Here is a 19,309-nt window from a genome sequence, read left to right on the forward strand (position 1 = left end):
CTCCTGCTCCTCTCACTGCTCCTCTCACTGCTCCCGCTCCTCTCACTGCTCCCCTCACTGCTCCCACTCCTCTCACTGCTCCTCTCACTGCTCCTGCTCCTCTCACTGCTCCTCTCACTGCTCCTGCTCCTCTCACTGCTCCCGCTCCTCTCACTGCTCCTCTCAGTGCTCCCGCTCCTCTCACTGCTCCTCTCACTGCTCCCACTCCTCTCACTGCTCCTGCACCTCTCACTGCTCCCTCTCCTCTCACTGCTCCTGCTCCTCTCACTGCTCCTGCTCCTCTCACTGCAGCTCTCACTGTTCCTGCTCCTCTCACTGCTCCTGCTCCTCTCACTGCTCCAACTCCTCTCACTGCTCCTGCACCTCACACTGCTCCTGCTCCTCTCACTGCTCCAACTCCTCTCACTGCTCCTGCACCTCACACTGCTCCTCTCACTGCTCCTGCTCCTCTCACTGCTCCTCTCACTGCACCTCTCACTGCTGCCGCTCTTCTCACTGCTCCCGCTCACTGCTCCCCTCACTGCTCCCACTCCTCTCACTGCTCCCCTCACTGCTCCCACTCCTCTCACTGCACCTGCTCCTCTCACTGCTCCTGCTCCTCTCACTGCTCCCGCTCCTCTCACTGCTCCTCTCACTGCTCCTCTCACTGCTGCCGCTCCTCTCACTGCTCCCGCTCCTCTCACTGCTCCTCTCACTGCTCCTCTCACTGCTGCCGCTCCTCTCACTGCTCCCCTCACTGCTCCCACTCCTCTCACTGCTCCTCTCACTGCACCTGCTCCTCTCACTGCTCCTCTCACTGCTCCCGTTCCTCTCACTGCTCCTGCTCCTCTCACTGCTCCTGCTCCACTCACTGCTCCTGCTCCTCTCACTGCTCCTGCTCCTCTCACTGCTCCTCTCACTGCTCCTGCTCCTCTCACTGCTCCTGCTCCTCTCACTGCTCCTGCACCTCTCACTGCTCCTGCTCCTCTCACTGCTCCTGCTCCTCTCACTGCTCCTGCTCCTCTCACTGCTCCTGCTCCACTCACTGCTCCTGCTCCTCTCACTGCTCCTGCTCCTCTCACTGCTCCCGCTCCTCTCACTGCACCTCTCACTGCTCCTGCACCTCTCACTGCTCCTCTCCTCGTCCAGAAATTACAGTATTTGTCTTTTTCTGTTTCGGTTTCCAAAAACATCACTCCTCAAAGTCCTCCTTTTATTGTATAAGTATAATAGAATAAAGCATGTAATAGAAAAAAATAACACCTGCCACTGAGTCTAAGCCAGGTTGTAATCATCTGTGGTTGGCCCAATTTACACAACATAAATCAGCTGTGTGTCAATTAATCAATTGTTTGTATATTGTAAGTTGAGATATATTGTTTTTGAACTGATATCATTGCAGAAGCAGAGGTTTTTATACTGTATCTAAGGTTTGGAACATTGCTTTTCCTATTGTGGGATGTTGTGTGTTAAAATTCGTAAATACTACAAAAACTATCCATAATTTTGTTGGGAGGTATAGCTTGTCTGTTAAGAAAATGTAAGCATTGTGGAAATGTGTTCAATGACTCCATATTGTGTGAAAACGACATGGAATGTGTGAATGGTATGGACACAATAGACAGATGCTGTGCTAATTGTGTTTAGAGTTTTGAAAATGTGACAACTGCTTGGACAAACGCTTGTTAGTGACTGAATTAAACTGTAATTGCACTTTCATCATGTCTCTCTACATGTTTTACTTTAATGAAGTCGTTCATGGATCCTGATGATTTTGTGTTCTTCTGTTGTAGGATTCACACAAACCTGGACTTCATCCTGAATCCATAAAAGTTGTTGGGAAGGTTACTTTAGAAATGTAATAAGTAACAAATTACAAGTTACCCAAAATGTAATAAGTATGTAAATATTTAAATTACTTTATTAAAATAATAAACTGATTATATTTGATTACTCTTTGATCACTTTTCTACATTTCTAATACATGTTTTCAATTGTTAATTAATTTTAAAACATTTACGGGGCAAACGGGGCATGTTTACCATGGTGTAGCATCTCCTTTTCTTTTCAAAACAGTTTGAAGACGTCTGGGCATTGAGGCTATGAGTTGCTGGAGTTTTGCTGTTGGAATTTGGTCCCATTCTTGCCTTATATAGATTTCCAGCTGCTGAATAGTTCGTGGTCGTCTTTGACGTATTTTTCGTTTAATGATGCGCCAAATGTTCTCTATAGGTGAAAGATCTGGACTGCAGGCAGGCCAGGTTAGCACCCGGACTCTTCTACGACGAAGCCATGCTGTTGTTATAGCTGCAGTATGTGGTTTTGCATTGTCCTGCTGAAATAAACAAGGCCTTCCCTTAAATAGACGTTGTTTGGAGGGAAGCATATGTTGCTCTAAAACCTTTATATACCTTTCAGCATTCACAGAGCCTTCCAAAACATGCAAGCTGCCCATACCGTATGCACTTATGCACCCCCATACCATCAGAGATGCTGGCTTTTGAACTGAACGCTGATAACATGCTGGAAGGTCTCCCTCCTCTTTAGCCCGGAGGACACGGCGTCCGTGATTTCCAACAAGAATGTCAAATTTGGACTCGTCTGACCATTAAACACTATTCCACTTTGAAATAGTCCATTTTAAATGAGCCTTGGCCCACAGGACACGACGGCGCTTCTGGACCATGTTCACATATGGCTTCCTTTTTGCATGATAGAGCTTTAGTTGGCATCTGCTGATGGCACGGCGGATTGTGTTTACCGACAGTGGTTTCTGAAAGTATTCCTGGGCCCATTTAGTAATGTCATTGACACAATCATGCCGATGAGTGATGCAGTGTCGTCTGAGAGCCCGAAGACCACGGGCATCCAATAAAGGTCTCCGGCCTTGTCCCTTACGCACAGAGATTTCTCCAGTTTCTCTGAATCTTTTGATGATGTTATGCACTGTAGATGATGAGATTTGCAAAGCCTTTGCAATTTGACGTTGAGGAACATTGTTTTTAAAGTTTTCCACAATTTTTTTACGCAGTCTTTCACAGATTGGAGAGCCTCTGCCCATCTTTACTTCTGAGAGACTCTGCTTCTCTAAGACAAAGCTTTTATAGCTAATCATGTTACAGACCTGATATCAATTAACTTAATTAATCACTAGATGTTCTCCCAGCTGAATCTTTTCAAAACTGCTTGCTTTTTTAGCCATTTGTTGCCCCCGTGCCAACTTTTTTGAGACCTGTAGCAGGCATTCAATTTTAAATGAGCTAATTAAGTGGATAAAAGTGTAAAATTTCTCAGTTTATACATTTGCTACGTTATCTATGTTCTATTGTGAATAAAATATTGGCTCATGTGATTTGAAATTCCTTTAGTTTTCATTTTATTAAAATTTAAAAAACGTCCCAACTTTTCCGGAATTCGGGTTGTAACACGAATTACTGCCAGAGTTTCAAAATCCTCCATCACATCAATTAAGATTATAACAATGTAATATTTAACTACAGCCACCACAAATCAGACTTCAGCAGCTCTTTTCACTTTGAGATTACATTTATTCATTTAGCTGACGCTTTTATCCAAAGCGACTTACAATTGCTATATATGTCAGAGGTCGCACACCTCTGGAGCAACTAGGGGTTAAGTGTCTTGCTCAGGGACACATTGGTGTCTCACAGTGGATTTGAACCTGGGTCTCTCACACCAAAGGCATGTGTCTTATCCACTGCACCCACGTGTTGGTGGTGATCAAATACAGATCTAAAACAATAAAATAAAAAATAAAATAACTACGATCCTGTTTCTGAAATTAAATCTTTGCACAGCTCTGACAGGAATCACTGGGATCTAACAATGCTTCTAAAAACAGTATATGTATATGCATTATCTTTAAAAATAATGCATATACATAAATGTGAAATTGGATTTGTAGCTGAAATAAAGTTTTTTTTTTATTTTTATTTTATTTCAGTTAATGTTTATTTTATTTCAAGTATTTATTTGAAAACTTGGAATTCCAAAGGTATCCTTTTGAGAGACACTCATATGACAGGAGATGATGATGAAGATGATGAAGATGGTTTTACTGGCGGAATTGTGTGTAGATCATGTATTACTGTACATTATATTAACATGGATGCTCTTATGTACTATTAATAGACATGACCGCGCAGTGTGATCTGCCTCGTGTGTGTGTGTGTGTGTGTGTGTGTGTGTGTTTGTGATGTGTTTTCATTTCATATTTCATATTTAATTTGTGTGATACTGGTGTTTCAGACTGAGAGCTTTACTAGTGACATCAAGATAGAGGACAAAACAATCTTAAAATAAACTTATAAAGATTCAGATGTATCATTAAGAAGCATAAAGACAACAACTTCTTGATTTTCTTGGGAGCACCTCATGGACTTGTTTGGTTCTAGTCCAAGGTGATTTTTCTTACCGTAAGTGTGATTATAGTGTTTGTTGTGTTTGTAAACTAGTGTTAGTAACAATAGTAATTTTCAGTTAGCATGGACAGCATCTTCTTCATCCTCATCCTCATCCTCATCCTCACAGAGTCCTTCTGAAGCCCCTCATCCTCCTGCAGTGAGGGGCAGGTTACAGCGCCCCCGTGTGGAGCTTCTCAAATCTGCTCTGATTTAACACTCGCAGGATTGGAGCCTCTCTGTCTGCTTCTTATTTTACATTAATTCCCAGCTGGTCACTGGATTTGAAATGTATTGGATTCCCAGGCATTGCATGAACTGATAACGTGTGTCTGATAAATCATGTCTATATAAATCAAGACACTGTGTGAGCACAATGACATGAATAACTTTATCAAATATAAGACAGCTTCAGTTTCAGCTCTGAAGACAGTAGAAGCATTATTCAGGTGTTTTGTTCTCATCTGATGGTGTCAGTGAATGTAAGATGAAGCTTGAGTGTTTGCTCCTGTCTGCTGCTGGGCTCCACTGATGTGTGTCAGTATTTGTGGTTGTTGTGAAGCTGCAGGTGTTGTCATGCTTGTTTTCTGGTCAGTGACTGCAGAGTCTTAATGAGCTTGATGAACGTCACAGTTCACGCGTGTCAGTTTAACGAACTAATGAATCAGTTTCTAATGAATGTCACAGACAGCAGGAGCTGATGTTAATCATGTTAATGACTGAACTTTCACTTCAAAGATAGCGTGTTTACTGATGATTCTGAACGAACAGCACGTTTGTTTTCATGTGTTTATTAGTTATGTTAACAATGGTCTAATGAAGTGATGATTCTCAGATCCTTCTGCTCTATGTGCATTCATCTGTCTGGATATGAAGGTGTTTTAGGAGCTTTTGAACTCAAAGTAAGTTTCTTTCTGAAACGATTATGACTAAATCCACCTGTAGGTCAACAGGTGTACATCCACGTACTTTAAAAGTGTGTGCTGATCAGCTATGCTCTGTCCTTCATTCACTGTTTTCTTTGTCTCTGTCCTCTGCTAAAATACCGGTTATGTGGAAAACATCTTGCCTTATTCCTATTCCTAAAAAAGCCAAGGTGTCAAATAGTCTTGCTAATCTGAGGCCTATAGCTCTGACATCACACATTATGAAATGTTTTGAGAGGGCTGTACTTGATCATCTGACTAGGCCGGTGTCTGTTTTTCAGGATCCCTTGCAATTTGCATATAGGAAGGAAGTGGGGGTAGATGATGCACTATTATTTATGTTACATAATATTTACAGTCATCTCGAAACTACTGCTAGTTCTGTTAGAATCATGTTTTTTGATTTTTCGAGTGCTTTTAATACTATACAGCCACATTTTAGCTAACAAATTAATTAATTTTAAATCGCATAATACAACTATTGCCTGGATTTTAGATTATCTGGTATTACGACCACAGTTTGTTAGGTTTTGTAACAAACAGTCTGACATTATACTGGAGCACCTCAGGGCACAGTTCTATCTCCCTTTTTATTTACAATTTACAGGCATAGTCAGTCATCCTGTCTGGTACAAAAATTCTCTGACGACACTGCCTTAGTAGGTCTACTTAATCAGGGTGATGACCTTGCTTATAGAAGGGAGGTCCAGTCTTTTTCTAGCTGGTGTGAGTCAAACTTTCTAAAACTAAATATAGGGAAGACTAAAGAACTTGTGATTGGTTTTTAGAAAGAAAAAGGAGAAGGTCCTCCCAGTCACAATTAATGGTCAGCCGATTGAAATTGTTCAGTCATATAAATTTTTAGGTGTCCATTTGGATGAAAAATTAAATTAGAAAGAGAATACTAATGTTTTAACAAAGAAGGCTCAGTCAAGACTTTTCTTTTTGAGAAAACTCAGATCTTTTAACATTAGTACAAAGCTTTTAGATGTTTTCTATCAGGGGATCTTGGCTAGTGTTCTTTTTTTATGCTGTCCCTTGCTGGGGGGGCAGCTTATCTGTTGATGATAAAAATAGGATGAATAAGCTGATCAAGAGAGCTGGTTCAGTTATTGGTCTTATCCCAGACTCACTTGAGGTCATTGTGGAGAAGAGGATGAGGTCGAAATTAAAAATTGTTATGTTTTTTGAAGGCCATCCACTATATAGTGTTTTTAATGGACTCAGAAGCTCTTTCAGCGAGCGTTTAATTATGCCTCGGTGCTCCAGTGAGCGATTGAGAAGGACTTTTGTTCCTGCAGCGGTCAGATATTTTAATGAACACTGTTGACTGTCAAACTGTTGAACTGTCTGTTCTTTGCCCTGCATTTCTGAATTGTGCAACTGTATCTTGTTATAATCATGTCTCATTGGTCTCTTAATCATGTTTTTCATAGGTTTTAAATGTTGAATTATTTATGTGTGTTCGCTTGTTGGCTGTATGTTTTAAGTTGGTGGCAAACCAGTTTCCCTTTCGGGATTAATAAAGTTCTCTCTCTCAACTATTCTCTGATTTTCTCAAATAGTGCAATCAACCTCAGTTTCATTTAGTTTCACACACTCTCATCCACTCTCACACTGTCTCACACACTCTCACAAACTCTCTCACACTCACGCACACTCATACACACTCACAAACGCTCTCACACTCCCATACACTCTCACGGACTCTCATACACTCTGACACACTCTTATTCAGTCTTGCACACTCTCACATAATCACACACACTCTCATACAGTCTGACCCAGTCTCATATACTCTCATACACTCTCACACAATCTCACACTCTCATATACTGTCACACACTCGCATATAGTCTTGCACACTCTCATAAACTCCCGTATGGTCTCACACTCACTCATACACTCTCATATACTCTTTCACTGTTACACTCTCTCGCACTTTTATTCACTCTCACACACTCACACTCTTGCATACACTCACACACTCTCATATACTCTCACATACACTCATACAGTTTGACAGTCTCACAAAGTTTCATATACTGTCACACACTTGCACATATTCTTGCACACTCTTATACACTCTTATACACTCTCACACAATCTTATACACACTCACTCACTCTCATATACTCTCATACACTCAGACACTTACACTCTTTCATACACTCTGACACACTCGCACTCACTCTCACACACTCGCACTCCCTCTCATACACTCTCATACACTCTCACACACTCTCACTCCCTCTCATACACTCTCACACACTCTCATACACTCTCATACACTCTCATACACTCTCATACACTCTCATATACTCTTATACACTCTCACACACTCTCACTCACTCTCATACACTCAGATACTCACACTCTTTCATACACTCTCATACACTCAGACACTTACACTCTTTCATACACTCTCACACACTCGCACTCCCTCTCACACACTCGCACTCCCTCTCACACACTCGCACTCCCTCTCACTCCCTCTCATACACTCTCACACACTCTTATACACTCTCACACACTCTCACACACTCTTATACACTCTCATACACTCTCACACACTCTCATATACTCTCATACACTCTCACACACTCTTATATACTCTCATATACTCTCATACACTCTCATACACTCTCACACACTCTTATACACTCTCACTCACTCTCACACACTCTCACTCACTCTCATACACTCAGACACTCACACTCTTTCATACACTCTCACACACTCTCACTCCCTCTCATACACTCTCATACACTCTCATACACTCTCACACACTCTCACACACTCTTATACACTCTCATATACTCTCACACACTCTCACTCACTCTCATACACTTTTTCATACACTCTCACTCACTCTCATATACTCTCATACACTCAGACACTTACACTCTTTCATACACTCTCACACACTCGCACTCCCTCTCATACACTCTCACACACTCTTATACACTCTCATATACTCTCATACACTCTCACACACTCTCATACACTCTCATATACTCTCATATACTCTCATACACTCTCACACACTCTTATACACTCTCATATACTCTCATACACTCTCATACACTCTCACACACTCTTATACACTCTCATATACTCTCATACACTCTCACACACTCTTATACACTCTCACTCACTCTCACACACTCTCACTCACTCTCATAAACTCTCACTCACTCTCATACACTCAGACACTCACACTTTCACACACTCTCACACACTCTCACTCCCTCTCATACACTCTTATACACTCTCACTCACTCTCATACACTCAGACACTCACACTTTCATACACTCTGACACACTCTCACTCCCTCTCATACACTCTCACACACTCTCACACTCTTATACACTCTCACTCACTCGCACTCACTCTCACACACTCTTATACACTCTCACACACTCTCACTCCCTCTCTCACACACTCTTATACACTCTCATTATACTCTCATACACTCACTCACTCTCATACACTCTCACACACTCGCACTCACTCTCACACACTCTTATACACTCTCAATCACTCTCACTCCCTCTCTCATATACTCTCATACACTCTCACACTCTTATACACTCTCACTCACTCGCACTCACTCTCACACACTCTTATACACTCTCACACACTCTCACTCCCTCTCTCATACACTCTCACACACTCTTATACACTCTCATTATACTCTCATACACTCACTCACTCTCATACACTCTCACACTCTTATACACTCTCACACTCTTTCATACACTCTCACACACTCGCACTCACTCTCACACACTCTTATACACTCTCACTCCCTCTCTCATATACTCTCATACACTCTCACACTCTTATACACTCGCACTCACTCTCACACACTCTTATACACTCTCACACACTCTCACTCCCTCTCTCACACACTCTTATACACTCTCATTATACTCTCATACACTCACTCACTCTCATACACTCTCATACACTCTCACACACTCGCACTCACTCTCACACACTCTTATACACTCTCATACACTCTCACACACTCTTATATACTCTCATACACTCTCACACACTCTCATACACTCTCACACACTCTTATACACTCTCACTCACTCTCACACACTCTCACTCACTCTCATACACTCAGACACTCACACTCTTTCATACACTCTCACTCCCTCTCATACACTCTCATACACTCTCACACACTCTCACACACTCTTATACACTCTCATATACTCTCACACACTCTCACTCACTCTCATACACTTTTTCATACACTCTCACTCACTCTCATATACTCTCATACACTCAGACACTTACACTCTTTCATACACTCTCACACACTCGCACTCCCTCTCATACACTCTCACACACTCTTATACACTCTCATACACTCTCATATACTCTCATACACTCTCACACACTCTCATACACTCTCATATACTCTCATATACTCTCATACACTCTCATACACTCTCACACACTCTTATACACTCTCATATACTCTCATATACTCTCATACACTCTCACACACTCTCACACACTCTTATACACTCTTATACACTCTCATATACTCTCATACACTCTCACACACTCTTATACACTCTCACTCACTCTTATACACTCTCATACACTCTCACACACTCTTATACACTCTCACTCACTCTCACACACTCTCACTCACTCTCACACACTCTCACTCACTCTCATACACTCTCACTCACTCTCATACACTCAGACACTCACACTTTCACACACTCTCACACACTCTCACTCCCTCTCATACACTCTCATACACTCTCATACACTCTCACACACTCTTATACACTCTCACTCACTCTCATACACTCAGACACTCACACTTTCATACACTCTGACACACTCTCACTCCCTCTCCTACACTCTCACACACTCTCACACTCTTATACACTCTCACTCACTCGCACTCACTCTCACACACTCTTATACACTCTCACACACTCTCACTCCCTCTCTCACACACTCTTATACACTCTCATTATACTCTCATACACTCACTCACTCTCATACACTCTCACACACTCGCACTCACTCTCACACACTCTTATACACTCTCACACACTCTCACTCCCTCTCTCATATACTCTCATACACTCTCACACTCTTATACACTCTCACTCACTCGCACTCACTCTCACACATTCTTATACACTCTCACACACTCTCACTCCCTCTCTCATACACTCTCACACACTCGCACTCACTCTCACACACTCTTATACACTCTCACACACTCTCACTCCCTCTCTCATATACTCTCATACACTCTCACACTCTTATACACTCTCACTCACTCGCACTCACTCTCACACACTCTTATACACTCTCACACACTCTCACTCCCTCTCTCACACACTCTTATACACTCTCATTATACTCTCATACACTCACTCACTCTCATACACTCTCATACACTCTCACACACTCGCACTCACTCTCACACACTCTTATACACTCTCACACACTCTCACTCCCTCTCTCATATACTCTCATACACTCTCACACTCTTATACACTATCACTCACTCGCACTCACTCTCACACACTCTCACTCCCTCTCTCATACACTCTCACACACTCTTATACACTCTCATTATACTCTCATACACTCACTCACTCTCATACACTCTCACACTCTTATACACTCTCACACACTCTTATACACTCTCACTCCCTCTCTCACACACTCTTATACACTCTCACTCACTCATACACTTATACACTCACACTCTTTCATACACTCTCACACAGTTTTTTTTTCAGTCTCATACACTCTCACAGAGTTTCATACAGTTTAACGTTTTCTCATACACTTCCATACAGTCTCATAAACTCTCATACTGTCTTTTACACTCAAACAGTCTCATACAATATTTTACAGTCTCATTCGGTCTTTTCCACGAGTCAGAAGCTCAAAGCACAAACACTTTCTTTGTGTTGAGGAGAGTGGATCTTTCCGATTATGAAAGCTTGCTTTGCAGCTCTGGGGCTTTTATTGATTTCTCTTTCAACATGCTTTTCAGAGCGTTTATGACCTACATCTGTCTCCCGCCACCAGCCTTCCCGCTATTAATCACACTTCAGTCCGTCCAACTGTAACCATGGAGATTCTGCTCCGCTTTCTGTCCCTCGACAGGTGAAGTATTTGAGCAAACACGTTTAACAGCTCCTTCTGCCGACGTTTGTCAGTTTGAGCTCTAGAACCGACTTCAGCAAATCACGGGACAGAGCTTGTGTGTGAGGACCAGTCTCTCTGACACAAATGCCTCTGATGGATCCAAAGTGTGTACTGAGCAATAAACCAATCACTGTACGTGCAGCTCCTCAGACACACCTGCTCATTATTCCATCTATAAAATAATCCCACAAAATCAAATATTGAAGACATACATTTTTTTTATTTCACTTTCATTTTGTAGTGAAGCTAGTTTTGTTATCTTGTGTGTGGTTTGGTTGAAGCAGGAAAGTCAGTGCTGAATGCCATTGCATTTCTGCACTCAACAGGGGGCACTGTTGATTTACCACACACACACACACACACACACTCCATCTGACAGATGAACTAAAGGACATCCAATTTACCAGCAACACACCAGCTATATATTTCATGAATATAATGTGCATCTAAAAATATTATTAATTGCATTACAGTCCAAATGAATTATCAAGCTCTAAACTGTTCAGAATCAAGAGTCAGAATTCAAACACGTTTGTGTTTAGGTTGAAAGGGCATTTAATATATGTATATGTATTAATTTAACAGATGCTTTCTTCCAAAGCATCTTACAAATGAGAAATAAAAATGTAAACCATAAAACCAAGTGAAAAAATGCTTTATATACTGCTACCAAAGCAGTGCAGCGCTGGAACGGGCCATGAATGATTGAAATGCTTTTGCTCTATTAATGCTGCAGCAGGATTTAACTGGACTGTGATAACCCACTACAAGTCTAATATGATGCTGTCTAGGTAGGCAGCTCACTAGTGTTTGGAGCAGAGCTCTGTAAAGTGTGTTTGTTAATGTGTTTGCTGCTAAAGATCATCTCATCTTGCACCTCCTGCTAATTATTATGTGTGTGTGAGAGTGTGTGTGTCTGTGTGTGTGTGTGTGTGTCTGTGTGTGTGTCTGTGTGTGTGTGTGCGGTCACGCTGGACTGAGTGCTTAATATTCACTCCAGCATATTAATGATGTCAACATTAATCCATCCACGTCCATCCATAATGGAGTGTGCTGCAAACAGCGCTCGGTGACACGAGAGGATTAAGACGGGCCCCAATTAAACCCTGGACAGCAAAATGTGCGTAACGTCTTAGAGGGAAACGCCATCTCATCTGCTACATATAAAACATGATTTACCTTAAAGGACATCGACTGGACATGAATTTCAAACAGTTTCAGAGTCATATGAGTTTATATGATACCTCACAGCCACATAGCAATGCCCTAGCAAAATAACAATAATAATAATAATATATATAATCTCTATTTTTTGGGGATTAGGTAACAATAATTAAAAAATATGTTTAGTGTGTTCACTGTTTTTGTCCTAATGTAAGGTCTTTGCACTCTCAGTCCAAAATTTTTGCATGTTGAAAAATAAATACAACCTCACAATGTGTCAGTCACAGTCACAAACAAACAAAAAACATACAAATATCTTGGACTTGGAGTGTGCAAGAACCTTTAGTCACTGTATTTTACATATTCACTGTATTTTATGTCAAATAATTTTATATTTTTAAATGAGAAAGAACCAAATTGCCTATCACAGCTATGCTGATGATACCCAGATTTACCTAGCCTTATCTCCAAATGACTACAGCCCCATTGACTCCCTCTGCCAATGCATTGATGAAATTAATAGTTGGATGTGCCAGAACTTTCTTCAGTTAAACAAGGAAAAAAACTGAAGTCATTGCATTTGGAAACAAAGATGAAGTTCTCAAGGTGAATGCATACCTTGACTCTAGGGGTCAAACAACTAAAAATCAAGTCAGGAATCTTGGTATGATTCTGGAGACAGACCTTAGTTTCAATAGTCATGTCAAAGCAGTAACTAAATCAGCATACTATCATTTAAAAAACATTGCAAGAATTAGATCTTTTGTTTCCAGCCAAGACTTGGAGAAACTTGTTCATGCCTTCATCACCAGCAGGGTGGACTATTGTAATGGGCTCTTCACCGTTCTTCCCAAAAAGACCATTAGACAGCTGCAGCTCATCCAGAACGCTGCTGCCAGGATTCTGACTAGAACCAGAACATCTGAGCATATCACACCAGTCCTCAGGTCCTTACACTGGCTTCCAGTTACATTTAGGATTGATTTTAAAGTACTTTTACTTGTATATAAGTCACTAAATGACCTAGGACTGAAATATATTTCAGATATGCTCACTGAATATAAACCTAACAGAGCACTCAGATCATTAGGATCGAGTCAGTTAGAAATACAGAGGGTTCACACAAAACAAGGGGAGTCCTCCTTTAGTCACTATGCTGCCCGCGGCTGGAATCAGCTTCCAGAAGAGATCAGATGTGCTAAAACACTAGTCACATTTAAATCTAGACTCAAAACCCATCTGTTTAGCTGTGCTTTTACTGAATGAGCACTGTGCGATGTCCGAACTGATTGCACTATATATTTTCACTGTTTTTTTTATTTAATTTTATGTAAAATCATTTTCTTACTGTTTTAAATTCATTTTAAATAAGTACAGTTTTAATAATTTTAAGTTTTAAAATTGCTTGTTTTATTTTTGTTATTATTTTTCTTCATTATTATTTTACTTTCTTTTATGTAAAGCACTTTGAATTACCATTGTGTATGAAATGTGCTATATAAATAAACTTGCCTTGCCTTATATTTTTAAATGTTTTAAATTCATTTTAAATAAGTATTTTTTTTAATCATTTTTAAAGTTTTTAAATTGCTTGTTTTATTTTTTTTAATTATTTTTCTTCATGATTTTTACTTTGTTTTATGTAAAGCACTTTGAATTACCATTGTGTATGAAATGTGCTGTATAAATAAACTTCCCTTGCCTTTAGTCTCGTCATGGATAATCAAATATAACAGTAAACCACCAGTAGGTGGCGCTAAGTCCTTATTCTAACGAGTGATGCATTGAATCATTGACTCAAATGATTTGTTCAAAAACAGACTGGTTCATGAAAGACATGACAGTGTTGCTCTGAATATGTACCTAAAAATGTAATTAGCTCAAAGTTAACATCTTGTCGTCTTCTTTTTGCCAGCAGATTAAAGCAGGAAATGAATCAGAGCTCTGATACAGAAGTATGTGCGCCCTGGCAGCGCTCCAGAGATGATGGATCGGCGCGAGGATGAGGATGAGGATGAGGATGGCACACACTGCACCTGTCTGGAGGAAACGTTCAGAGACTAACCGGCTTTAGTGTATAAACTACTGGACGAGTGCCTCATGTTGACTCACTTGTGACCACATCTAATTGGCACCTTATTCTGCTCAAGAATATATAAACAATTCTGAAATCAAATGTCTGTTTGTATGCTTTATTCTGGAGCACGTGGCTGAGATGTTAATCGCACAGTTTGGTTTTTATTGATTTATGGAAACACACTCTGAAGCCTCTCCGCTGCAGCAGAGGATTTTGATTTACTCCAGCGACTCGAGTCGTTCATCAAAAAAAAATGATTCACTGACCATTTCTTCATATGATTGTAGCTGGAGACATTGAATTGATTTGTTAAATGCACTAATGTTTTATAAAAACTTACATCTTCACATATCTTTCTCCTCACAACTGAGAATGAAGCAGATCCATTTCCTCCATCGTGTGAACTACTGACTTTTGACTTTTATCAAGCTGTGCAAACAACATAATGAATCAGAATCAGAATCAGAATCAGAATCAGAAAGAGCTTTATTGCCAAGTATGCTTGCGCATACAAGGAATTTGTTTTAGTGACATAAGCTTCCAGTAAACAGACACACAACAACACACAGAAAAAAAAAAAAAAAAAAAAAAAAAAAAATTACGGGAGAATTACAAATTGGCAAATAAATAAGTGTATAAACAATTGTGCTATAAATGATAATGGAATAGGATCGAGTGAGATGCAGGAATGTTCTAGGATGGAGGGGTAACAAATAAATATAAGGATATTGCACATTTTTGCATAAGCATAAGTTTAAGTGGGAAACATTTAACTGTTCATGAGGTAGATTGCCTGGGGGAAGAAACTATTCTTGTGCCTTGCTGTTCTTGTATTTGCGGCTCTGAGGCGCCGGCCAGATGGCAAAAGTTCAAAGATGGGGTGACTTGGATGTGAGGGATCCAGAGTGATTTTCTGAGTCCTTTCCTCACTCTGGATGTGTACAGTTCTTGGAGGGTGGGCAGGGGAGCACCAATAATCCTTTCAGCAGTCCGAACAGTTCTCTGTAGTCTTCTGATATCTGATTTTGTAGCTGAACCAAACCAGACAGTAATTGAAGTACACAGGACTGACTCAATGACGGCTGAGTAGAACTGTTTCAGCAGCTCCTGTGGCAGGTTAAACTTCCTCAGCTGGCGAAGGAAGTACAACCTTTGTTGGGCTTTTTTCACAATGGAGCCAATGTGATTGTCCCACTTCAGGTCCTGAGAGATGGTGGTTCCCAGGAATCTGAATGACTCCACTGCAGCCACAGTGCTGTTCATGATGGTGAGTGGGGAAAGTGCAGGGGGGTTTCTCCTAAAGTCCACAGTCATCTCCACTGTTTTGAGCGTGTTCAGCTCCAGGTTGTTAAGACTGCACCAGACAGCCAGCTGCTCAACCTCCTGTCTGTAAGCAGACTCGTCACCGTCCTGGATGAGGCCGATGACTGTAGTGTCATCTGCAAACTTCAGGAGCTTGACAGAGGGGTCTTTAGAGGTGCAGTCGTTGGTGTACAGGGAGAAGAGCAGAGGGGAGAGAACACATCCCTGAGGGGCACCAGTGTTGGTGGAGCAGCTGTTTGACATGAATTTCCCCAGTCTCACTAACTGTTGCCTATCTATCAGAAAGCTGGTGATCCACTGACAGATAGAGCTAGGAACAGAGAGCTGGGTCAGTTTGGTCTGGAGGGCTGTTGGGATGATGGTGTTGAAAGCCGAACTAAAGTCCACAAACAGGATCCTCACATAAGTCCCTGTTTTGTCCAGATGTTGCAGGATGAAGTGCAATGCCATGTTGATTGCATCATCCACGGACCTGTTTGCTCGGTACGCAAACTGCAGGGGGTCCAGTAAGGGTCCAGTGATGTCCTTCAGATAAGCCAGAACCAGTTTTTCAAACGACTTCATGACGACAGACGTTAGAGCCACAGGTCTGTAGTCGTTAAGTCCTGTTATCTTGGGTTTCTTTGGAATGGGGATTATGGTGGAGCGTTTGAAGCAGGAAGGCACTTCACACAACTCCAGAGATCTGTTGAAGATCTGTGAAAAGATGGGGGCCAGCTGGTCAGCACAGGTTTTCAGACAGGCTGGTGTAACGCCATCTGGGCCTGGTGCTTTTCTTCTTTTGTTTTTCTTGAAGACCTGGCGCACATCATCTTCACAGATTTGAAGAGCAGGAGGTATGGAGAGGGGGATTGCAGGAGGTGTTAATGGTTGTGTAGGGAGATGGTCAGAGTGGGTGTTGGGGGTTTCAAATCTACAATAAAACTCATTCAGGTCGTTAGCAAGTCGTTGATTAGCCTCAGTGCAAGGGGATGGTGTCTTGTAGTTTGTGATGGCTCTCAGTCCTCTCCAAACTGAAGTAGAGTCGTTGGAAGTAAACTGGTCTTCCAACTTTTTAGCATAGGTCTTTTTAGCCGCTCTAATCTCTTTGTTCAGTGTGTTCCTGGCCTGATTGTACAAGACCCTGTCCCCATTTCTGTAGGCATCCTCTTTGGCCTGACGAAGGTGTCTGAGTTTTACTGTAAACCATGGCTTATCATTGTTGAATGTTAAATAAGTCCTGGTAGGAATGCATATATCCTCACAGAAACTAATATAGGATGTTACAGTCTCTGTGAGTTCGTCCAGATCGGTGGTAGCAGCTTCAAAAACGCTCCAGTCTGTGATGTCAAAACAAGATTGTAAATCCTGCTCTGTTTCGCTGGTCCATCTCTTCACAGTCTTTACTACAGGTTTAGCAGATTTAAGTTTCTGCTTGTAGGTCGGTATAAGATGAACCAGACAGTGATCAGAACGTCCCAAAGCTGCTCGTGGAACAGAGTGATATGCATCCTTTATTGTGGTGTAACAGTGATCCAGTATATTACTGTCTCTGGTGGGACAGGTAACATGCTGTCTGTATTTTGGCAGTTCACGGGAGAGATTGGCTTTATTAAAGTCCCCAAGAATGATTAAAACAGAGTCCGGGTGTTGTTGTTCTGTGTCTGTGATCTGATGAGCGAGTTGCTGTAAAGCTGAGCTCACATGTGCTTGAGGAGGGATGTAAACACTAACCAGAATGAACGAGTGAAACTCCCGCGGCGAATAGAACGGCTTGCAGTTGATAAACTGCGTTTCTAGATCAGGACAGCACATCTTCTTTAACACAGTTACATCTGTACACCACCGTTCATTGATGTAAAAGCATGTCCCGCCGCCGCGCGATTTCCCCGTTGATTCTGCGTCGCGATCCGCTCTAAACAGCTGAAAGTCCGGCAGATGGAGTGCGCTGTCCGGTATGGCGTCATTCAGCCAGGTTTCCGTGAAACACAGAGCAGCAGAGTGAGAGAAATCCTTATTTGTCCGAGAGAGCAAAAGGAGTTCGTCCGTTTTGTTGAGTAGAGAGCGGAGATTTGCGAGATGGATGCTAGGCAACGGCGTTCGAAATCCGCGCTTCCTGAGTCTGACGAGCGCTCCCGCTCGCTTTCCCCGTCTGCGCGTCCTGAAGCGCTTGATCAGCGCCGCTGCTCCTCCGATAACAATGTTCAGTAAAACGTCTGTATAATAGAAATCCGGAAAAATATCATGTGGTGTGTTCTGCCGAATGTTCAGCAGTTCATCCCTGGTGAAACTGATCGTGTTTGTTAAACAAAAAACAGGAAAAACGAACAAAAACAGTACAAACACTGGAGAGCCAAGCACTGAAGCAGCCATGTGCGGCGCCATCTTGGATTGGATTTGTGTGTAATGATAGTCTTGTGTGTAATGATAGTCTGGAATGATAATAATGAGCTTAAGTAACATGCTTTTGTAGATGCAGTGTATTTGCCATTCTGTGTAGTTGATTCAAAGCATTTTACAGTGAGAGATGAATGAATGAATAAAATATAACACTGAGTGCTGTTTTGCAGGTGAAACTCTGAATGTGTTTACTTTGAAAACAGACTTGACTGAAACACTCTTTCTAGTCAGCATGACGATTGATGTGCTATTGATGCTTTTAAAAGCACTTCTTTGACATTTGACTCATTACACAATACGAATATGGGTCAGATATGAGGACATAAATTATGTTATTGAACTGAATTGATCTGAATAATGTCATTGTTCTCACTGCAGAATTTAGATTTGTTTCATATTTGATGAACATTCATACTGTTTATTACTGTGAAGCTGCTTTGAAACAGTTTGTGTTGTGTAAAACGTTATAGAAATAAATGAAAGTGGTCAGATATCCAGCATTTAGATTTCTGCAAAGTCATTCACATTTAAATTAATAATGCATGATTTAAACAAAACAGTTCAGAAACCTTGCAGTAATTAATATAAGGATGCTGATGTCTCTTGTGTTCTGTGTTCATTGAGATCGGTGTTTCCTGGAGACACAAGCGTTCAGCTGCTGAGGAATCAGGTGTGTTTGATGAGGGACACTGTGGGGAACCGCTGATGAAGATGAAGATGATGATGATGGTAGTGAGAGAATGAGTGTTTCACTGATGAGATGAGGGTCGAGTCCTGCTGTATTTGTTAATGTGGGGCCTCCAGGGGCCGCTGGAGCACATCATCCAGA

This window comes from Carassius carassius, chromosome 5, assembly GCF_963082965.1.
Source record: "Carassius carassius chromosome 5, fCarCar2.1, whole genome shotgun sequence".
NCBI classification, from domain to species: domain Eukaryota; kingdom Metazoa; phylum Chordata; class Actinopteri; order Cypriniformes; family Cyprinidae; genus Carassius; species Carassius carassius.